Consider the following 7,455-nt stretch of genomic DNA (forward strand, 5'->3'; position numbering starts at 1 on the left):
GATGAGGAATGAGACAGGGACCGGACACCCACCCACCCCCCAGCCTTCTTCATCCTATGCATCCCATATTCCAGGGCCTAGGACAGAGCCTCCTTTCAGGCTGGGGTTGGCCAGAACAAGCCTGGCTGCTTCCTCCCCTCCACTTGGCAGAAAAGCCTTTCTGTTGTGCTGCACACAGAAGCCATTCTCCAGCGCAGAAGGAATGGCAGGCTTCCTGTCCACCCAAAGCTCTGCAGGACCCTCTGTGTGCATCTGAGAGAAGCAGGGCTTTCTGCCAAGCATCCTCCAGTTCAGCCTCTGGAGCCCTGGACCACAGGCTTTGTGTCCCCATCTAACTCAACCCAAGAAGCCACAGAGGGTAGTGGAGAGCAGTTCTCCAGCCCTGGATGCTCCAGGAATCATGACACCGTCAGGGTCCAGTTGCCTCGGCCCGTCCTTCATGTCCCATAAAATAACAGTGACCCCAGGTGGGCTACTCATTCAAACCGTCTGAGGGTTTGCCCAAGCTGTTCCCTCCCTGAAAAGACTCTTCCCTGTCCGTTTCATCCAGTCTTAATTGTACATCTTCAAGACTGAGATTATGTTTCTTGCCTGGATTCCTACTCTCTACCCTTAAGGCAGCTGAGTGTCCTCCCACCTCTGTTAACCTAGCACTTAGACTTCTTACTCATACACAGCCTGCCCTAGATGCTGACCATGGCTCCAGCTGATAAGCTGTGTGGTCACTTTGGCAGCGGGACACTCGGCCTCTCTGAGCCCAAAGTCCTAATCTGTAGAATGGCACTAACAGCCACGTCTAACTCGAGCGATCCTGAGACTTGGAAGATGCTCCTAGCTAAGCTGAGGAGGTTCTGGGTGGTTTGTGATGAGCCCCCTACTGGGAATGCTGGTGTGCATTTAGGGTAGGCACTGGACACCATGGCTTCTCTGCTGCCTCTCCAAAAGAGCTTATGGGGTGAGGCCAAAGGTCAGAGGGGCCTGAGGACAGGTGCCTGGGAGGAGGGACATTCTGGTTCCCACTCCTGGCTCCCTCCCAGCTGCCAGGCCCTTCTCTTGCCCCACCCCAGCTCTAGTGCAGCTTCCCCAGTGCTAGTCACCAGCCTCAGCTCAGGTTTCCTCCCTGAGTGCCCAACACCTCCCACACCCACGTGTCCGCCCGATTCAGGCTTCCAGAAATAGCCTTTAGTCTCCCCCTTTTAAGCCAGCACCCAGGCTGCTCCTGGACATCCGGTGTCTTCCACACCCAGCATACCACAGCAGCAGGCTGGATCCACTGAGGAATTATTCCTAGACCCCAGACTGAGAGGGGCAGCTGTGCCCCTACTGTGATCCAAAACCCACCCAGCATAGTCCTAAAACCTGTGGTCCCCAGCTACTTGGCTGCTTTGGACCTCCGGACCACAGGTTTGGTTTGTGTTGTGTTTGAGGTAGTCTTGCCTGATAACCCAGTCTTGTCTCAAACTTGCCATTCTCTTAGCTCCACTCCCTACCCAAGTGCTGGAATGGCAGGTCTCCAGGTCCTAACCCCTTGCTGATCTTTTAAATTAATTTTTATTTTTATTTTGGATGCGCATGTGTATGCCAGAGGAGGCTTTTGAGCATCTTTCTCTATCCTTCACCTTAGTCCTTAGTCTTGCTGAACTGGAAGGTGTTACCACTAGGCTGGCTGGTCTGTGAGATCCCAGGTATCTGCCTCTGCTTTTCCGCTCTCTGTGCACACACTGGAGCTATGGACACACATAGCCACGCTTGGGTTTTCTTGTGGGTGCTGTGGATTTGAACTCTGGTCCTTGTGCTTGGACGGCAACCACTCTTACCTACTGAGCCATCTCCCCAGACCCTTTGCTGATCTTTGAACAGGTTCTTCTGCTCTCTAAACAGGACTCTCCCCGCGTAGGGTTTCCTTAAAGAACCGAGGTTTGTGCACTGGGAATCTAGCTCTCTGGCTGAAAGACACTTCTGTGCCTAGGGGAACAAACACAGCTCCTAGGGCAGAGGACAGAACCCCTCTAGCAGTCCCTGCCTCTGCCAATAGCTCTCACTGTATAGGAAAACAGCCTCCCTCCCTCTCTAGGCAGAGGTGCCCAGTTCTGCTGGCCTAACCCCTTGCTATCCCTTTAAAATCCCTAAGGCCCTGGCCACATTTTTCTAGGTCTTGAAAGTTGTCTTCGGTTCAAACTGTCTAGAGTCTCAGTCTTAACACAGTTGCGAAGAGCCTGAGCTTCCCAGAGCCCCAACTTCGTATTGTCTGTTTTCTCACACACCTCCAGATTGCCCTTGTGGGCCACCCCGGAGAGGGATCATGGGTCTTAGGAGGTCCTCAGTGAGATGGGAGCTTTGGGCTCCTCCACAGGACATGATCTGGCCCTGATATGCCACCTCTGGCTCTGTGGAAATGACCTGGCCAATCAGCAGTCTGGGGCCCTCAAGGCTACTCTAGCAGCCAAACCCCTGCCAGCCCCTGTCAGCACTGCCAACTGAGACCAGACCGGGCCACCTTCCCAGGTCTTGCTCAGGCAGCACAGAAACCTGACAAGCGTGTTTTCACCAACCTGAGAGTTTCGGCCCCTCTCCGGGGACTGTTTGTGTTTCGGGTCATGTTATTGGCTGGCCCCACCCCCTCTTTTCCTGTGCCAAGCTGACATTCCCTGAACCTCTAAGAAGTGGCAGTTCCGTCCCCGAGCTGCCTGTGAAAATCTTCTGTTCCTGTTCCAGGTATGACCGTGACCTTTGGAACATTTCCTCTGCCCCGTGCAGTCTGGCAAATGGGAGGGTTGCCTCCCTTTACCGATGGGCAGTTGAGGCCCAGCAAAGGGTAACAGTTTGCCCAGTGTCACACAGCAAGTGAGGGCTTAAGTGACATAAAAACTGACCTCCACTCAGTAAACACCCTTGTCCCCACCGGATGGGGATCAGGCCTTGCTAACAGCCTACTCTCCAGTGCATTCGTCCACTTAGCAAACACATTGATGTCTGCTGAGAACGGACTGCAGGACCTGCAGGCTAAGGACTTCCAACCTAACCAGGTTCCTATCTGCTTCAACAGTGCTCTGTTGCAGCTTAGCCACACCCCTCCATGTCTGTTATCCTTTGCTCCGTCTCTGCAGAAGGTCTAGTAACGACAGTGACCTTGTGGGCCCTGGTCTGAAATGCATGCTGTCTTTTTCTTTCAAGCAGCTTGCCCAAGATGCACAAGAAGACACCCTAGACACCTGCATTCCCAAGCCTTTTCATTAAAAAGTATAATGTATGCAATTTAAAAACTGTAAACGTGTAACACAGAGATAGGCAGACACACACACACACACACACACACACACACACACACACACACACACTGTTTTAGGCAGTGTTCTATTGCTGTGAAGAAACACCACGAGCATGGCAAGTCCTAAAGGAAAATAGTTCATTGGAGCTTGTGGTTTCAGAGGTGAGTCCAGCATCATGGTGGGGAGTCTGGAAGCAAGCAGGCAGACACGGTACCAGAAAAGTAGCTGAGAGTTCTACATCCCCATCTGCAGGCAGCAGGAAGACAAAGACACTGGGCCTGGCTTGAACATTTGAAACCCCCAAAGCGGCCACCACGCCTTTAATCCCAGCACTCGGGAGGCAGAGGCAGGAGGATCTTTGTGAGTTCGAGGCCAGCCTGGTCTAGAAGAGCTAGTTCCAGGACAGGCACCAAAAACTACAGAGAAACCCAGTCTCGAAAATAAAAAAACAAACAAACAAACAAACAAAAACCCAAAGCCCACTCCCAGTGACACTTCCTCCAGCAAGGCCACACCTCCTGATCCCCCTCAAGTAGTGCCACTCCCTAATAACCAAGCATTTAAATATATGAGCCTGTGTGGGCCATTCTTATTCAAACTACTACACGCACAAAATTTAATCTTACAACTATGTCGATGTGAAAAGAAATAGAACCCAGTTTGAATTGTATTCTTGTTTCTCTGCTGACTACAAAAATGTGTTGTAGCCTCGAGATGGTGGTGCACATCTTTAATCCCAGCACATGGGAGATAGAGGCAGGCAGAGCTCTTAAGTTTGAGTCTACAGAGCTAGTTCTAGGACAGCCAATGCTACTCAAAGAAACTATCAAAAAAAGGGGGGGCATGTTTTAGGGGCTGGTAAAATGGCTCATCAGATACATGCACTTGCCACCAAGCCTGAAGATCCTAGTTTTATTCTTGGAACTACCTGGAGGAAGCCAAGGGCCAACTTCTGCAGGTTGTTCTCTGGCCTGCACTCTGCCACCCTGTGCAATAACTGAAAGGAGAGAGCAGGCTTTCAAATGCTCTGAGGTCTTCTGAAAATGTTATGACCCTTCCAGGCTTGCTTGTGGAAGGCCCACAGAAAGCTCGGTTTAGGGTTTGCCGTATGTACGCCCTTACAGTGAGAGAGGAAAGTCCTGAAGGAGACACCCCTGACCCATGACTAGCTTTTCACTTTGGGACACCCCAACTGTAGGGAGGCAGGGAGGAGTAGATTTCTTGTTTGGTCTGCTTCGGGGTTCTTTGGAGAGAAGAGCTTGCTGTGTAGCCCACGCTGGCTTCATACACAGGATCCTCCTGCCTCAGCCTCCTGAGCGTGCCTGGCTCAGAAGTTGGGGTGGTCTTGGAGGGGACAGTGAAGTACTCGGAGGAAATGACTGCACACGTTTGTTTCTCAGGATGATCACGTTACTTTCCATTTCTCTATTTCAACGTTTTCCACTTTCAATTTGTTTTTAGAATAATAAATGCGTGTGGGTTTTTAAGTGATTCGAATGATGTAGATACTTTGCACTCCACTGTCCTCTCCTGTATAACCCCGCCCCCTTCTCACTTCTGGCTATGGCCGGTACAAAGAGAGCATGTGTATTACAAGAGAGAGACATATCCGCCGCGTGGCATTCTGATCTGCCCCATCCCTGTTTGGGGATTTTTCTTTCTCCCTCTTCAGTCTGTATTCTCCTGCATAAGTTTGCCTTGTCTTATTTTTTCAAAACCATTTTATGTCTTTATTTAGATCTGTGTGTGTGATCAGTGTCTTGCTTGCATGTGCCCCTGGTGCCGGCAGAAGTCAGCAGACGGCAAGCAGAGCCTCTGGAACTGGAGTTATGGATGCTTGTAAATGATCGTGTGCTGGGAACTGAACCTGGGTCCTCTATTAGAGCAGCCAGTGCTCTACTGAGCCATCTCTCCAGCCCCGTGTCTTGTTTTTTAGATGATTCTTCGGTCATCTGATGGATGACCAAATTAGGGTATATAATTACAGCATTTGGTATTTAGGTGTTTCTAGTCTCTCTGCTCCGCCCCCCCCCCCAAGCTGGAATCTTAGGCAAGTTTTTATTCTTTTTCCTCTCCCAAACAAGTCCTTGGAGAAGAGGGAGTCCCTGTCTGCCCACATTCTCATGCGAGCACTGCCTTTACCTGATGTTTCCTGGTTCCTTGTTTTAAACAAGGAAATAGCTATTTGAAGAAGGCACAATAGCCTGAAATGACCTCAGCAATTTCTAATTCGAGTGCTCGTGGCAGTCACCCAGCAGAACTCCGTAGGGGGAAGAAAGGAGATGAAGGTATCTAATTCAGATTTAGTCATTTTCCTCCCGGGGCTGTGATTTATCAAATGAGCAAACCTTCAAAGACTACTTTAGAAAGCACCTCATGGTGATCACGTGCACTCATCAGGGACACCTGCAACAAGGAAGGGCAAGGCTCCTAGAGAAAATGCTAGTCTAGCAAAACCCTTATATCTGCATCCATAATTCTGCAAAACAAACAAACAAACAAAGACCCTCAGGAAAACATTCACAGATGACTTGGCAATTACTTTACTTGAAAACAATAGCAACCAATAAAAAGATAAAAGCACATCCAACTTCAAAGACTAGTTGTCAGGCAAAGAGAAATTAAGATGCCAGTACCATAGCACCCAATCTGCCGGTTTGGCTAAAGTGCAAAAGATGACAGTAGTAAGTGTTGACATGGATGTAGGGCAAACTGGATACAGTGGTGGTGAAGACCAAAACAGTATGACTTTGAAAAGCTGGGATCATCACTCAGTGGTAGAGCACTCACCTAACATATATAAGGCCCCGCTTTCTATCTTCAGCATGGAAACAGAGCAAAATAAACCAATGTAAACCAAAAAGAAACTTTATAACATCAGAAAAACATTTGGTATCGTTTGTCCAAACTAAACATATGAGATACCACATGCCCAGCAGCTTTATTCAACAAAATACATGCATATATCCATGAAAAGCCAGGTCCTGGATTCTCATAACAGTACTGACTGGGAAAATTAAACAATGCAAACAAACCGACTGTCCATCAATTGGGGAACTAATACACAATGGCATTTATATATACAAAGGCGTACTTTACAGTCCTGAAAATGAACAAACTTGAGAGCCAGAGGACTCTCAAACACATGAGCAAAGGAAACGAGAGGGATAGGGATCCAAAACTCCACTGCTCATGAAGCTAGCCCAGTTGTTCCTGGGGCCACAGACGCAGCCCCTGAATGACTTCCAAGCATGGGGAACCAGAGGAAGGAGAACGGGACTCATGGCCCTAGATTAGAAGCCAGGGGCACCACTGAGTCGTGAGGCGGCCAGGGAACATCCACAACCCCCTACTTGGACTGCACGCTAGGCAGGATTGCCACCGAGGCTCCAGGTTTCAACCGTGGCGCCCTCTATGCTACTCCATTCTGGTGGAAATGTGTTCATGGCAGGCAGCAAGCCACGAAAGAAGGGATGAAGGTGGCCTCCTAAAGGTTCTATAGCCAGTTGATGCACACCTCTCCATCCTACCAACCCCCATGCAGATCTGCAAAAGTTTCCTCAACTTTTCCTCAACAGCTGGCCTCAGGTTTGGAATGTTTCTGGCTCACACAGCTGCTCTGTATCTCAAGATGGGTCACGCCATGAGTCACCTTTGGGGAATCCATAGAGCAGCTGCAGGTCCCTCCCACAGTGCAGTTTGGCCGTCCCCAGAGGGAAGCCTGAGGTGCGAATTCCAACAAAGCTGCCATAGGTCACTGCTGATGCTCCTCCGAGACAGGAGTTGGGAGTGGGAAGAGAAGAGCGGACAGATGAGTGGCCTATTACCTGGCTATTTACTACTGGCAGAAAAGGGAGATTCATGGCACTGATGCACCCTGGGAGATGACCTGATGGGGACCACCACTTCCAGTCAACCTACCTATTACCAAACTTGGTAGTCTCCAACTGAAGGCTGTTCTAGGGATTATGTCTGCTTCTCCTGGCTCTGGCATGGACAGAGTCTCCCTGGAGGCTATAGGAAGCTGGGCAGAATGTTTGACAGGCAGGTGAGAAGCCTGGACAGCTCTGCCACACCCAGTGGCCCTGTCTTCCAGAGTGAATAAGATTGCTGAGGGGACTTCGGTCCCGTCTACGTTAGCCTCGGGACAGGTGACTTGAGTGGTGGACTCTCGCTGAGTCCTCTC

Source organism: Alexandromys fortis, unplaced genomic scaffold (genome assembly GCF_014885135.2).
Source record: "Alexandromys fortis isolate MF-2015 unplaced genomic scaffold, M_Fortis_MF-2015_v1.1 scaffold_1, whole genome shotgun sequence".
Classification (NCBI taxonomy): domain Eukaryota; kingdom Metazoa; phylum Chordata; class Mammalia; order Rodentia; family Cricetidae; genus Alexandromys; species Alexandromys fortis.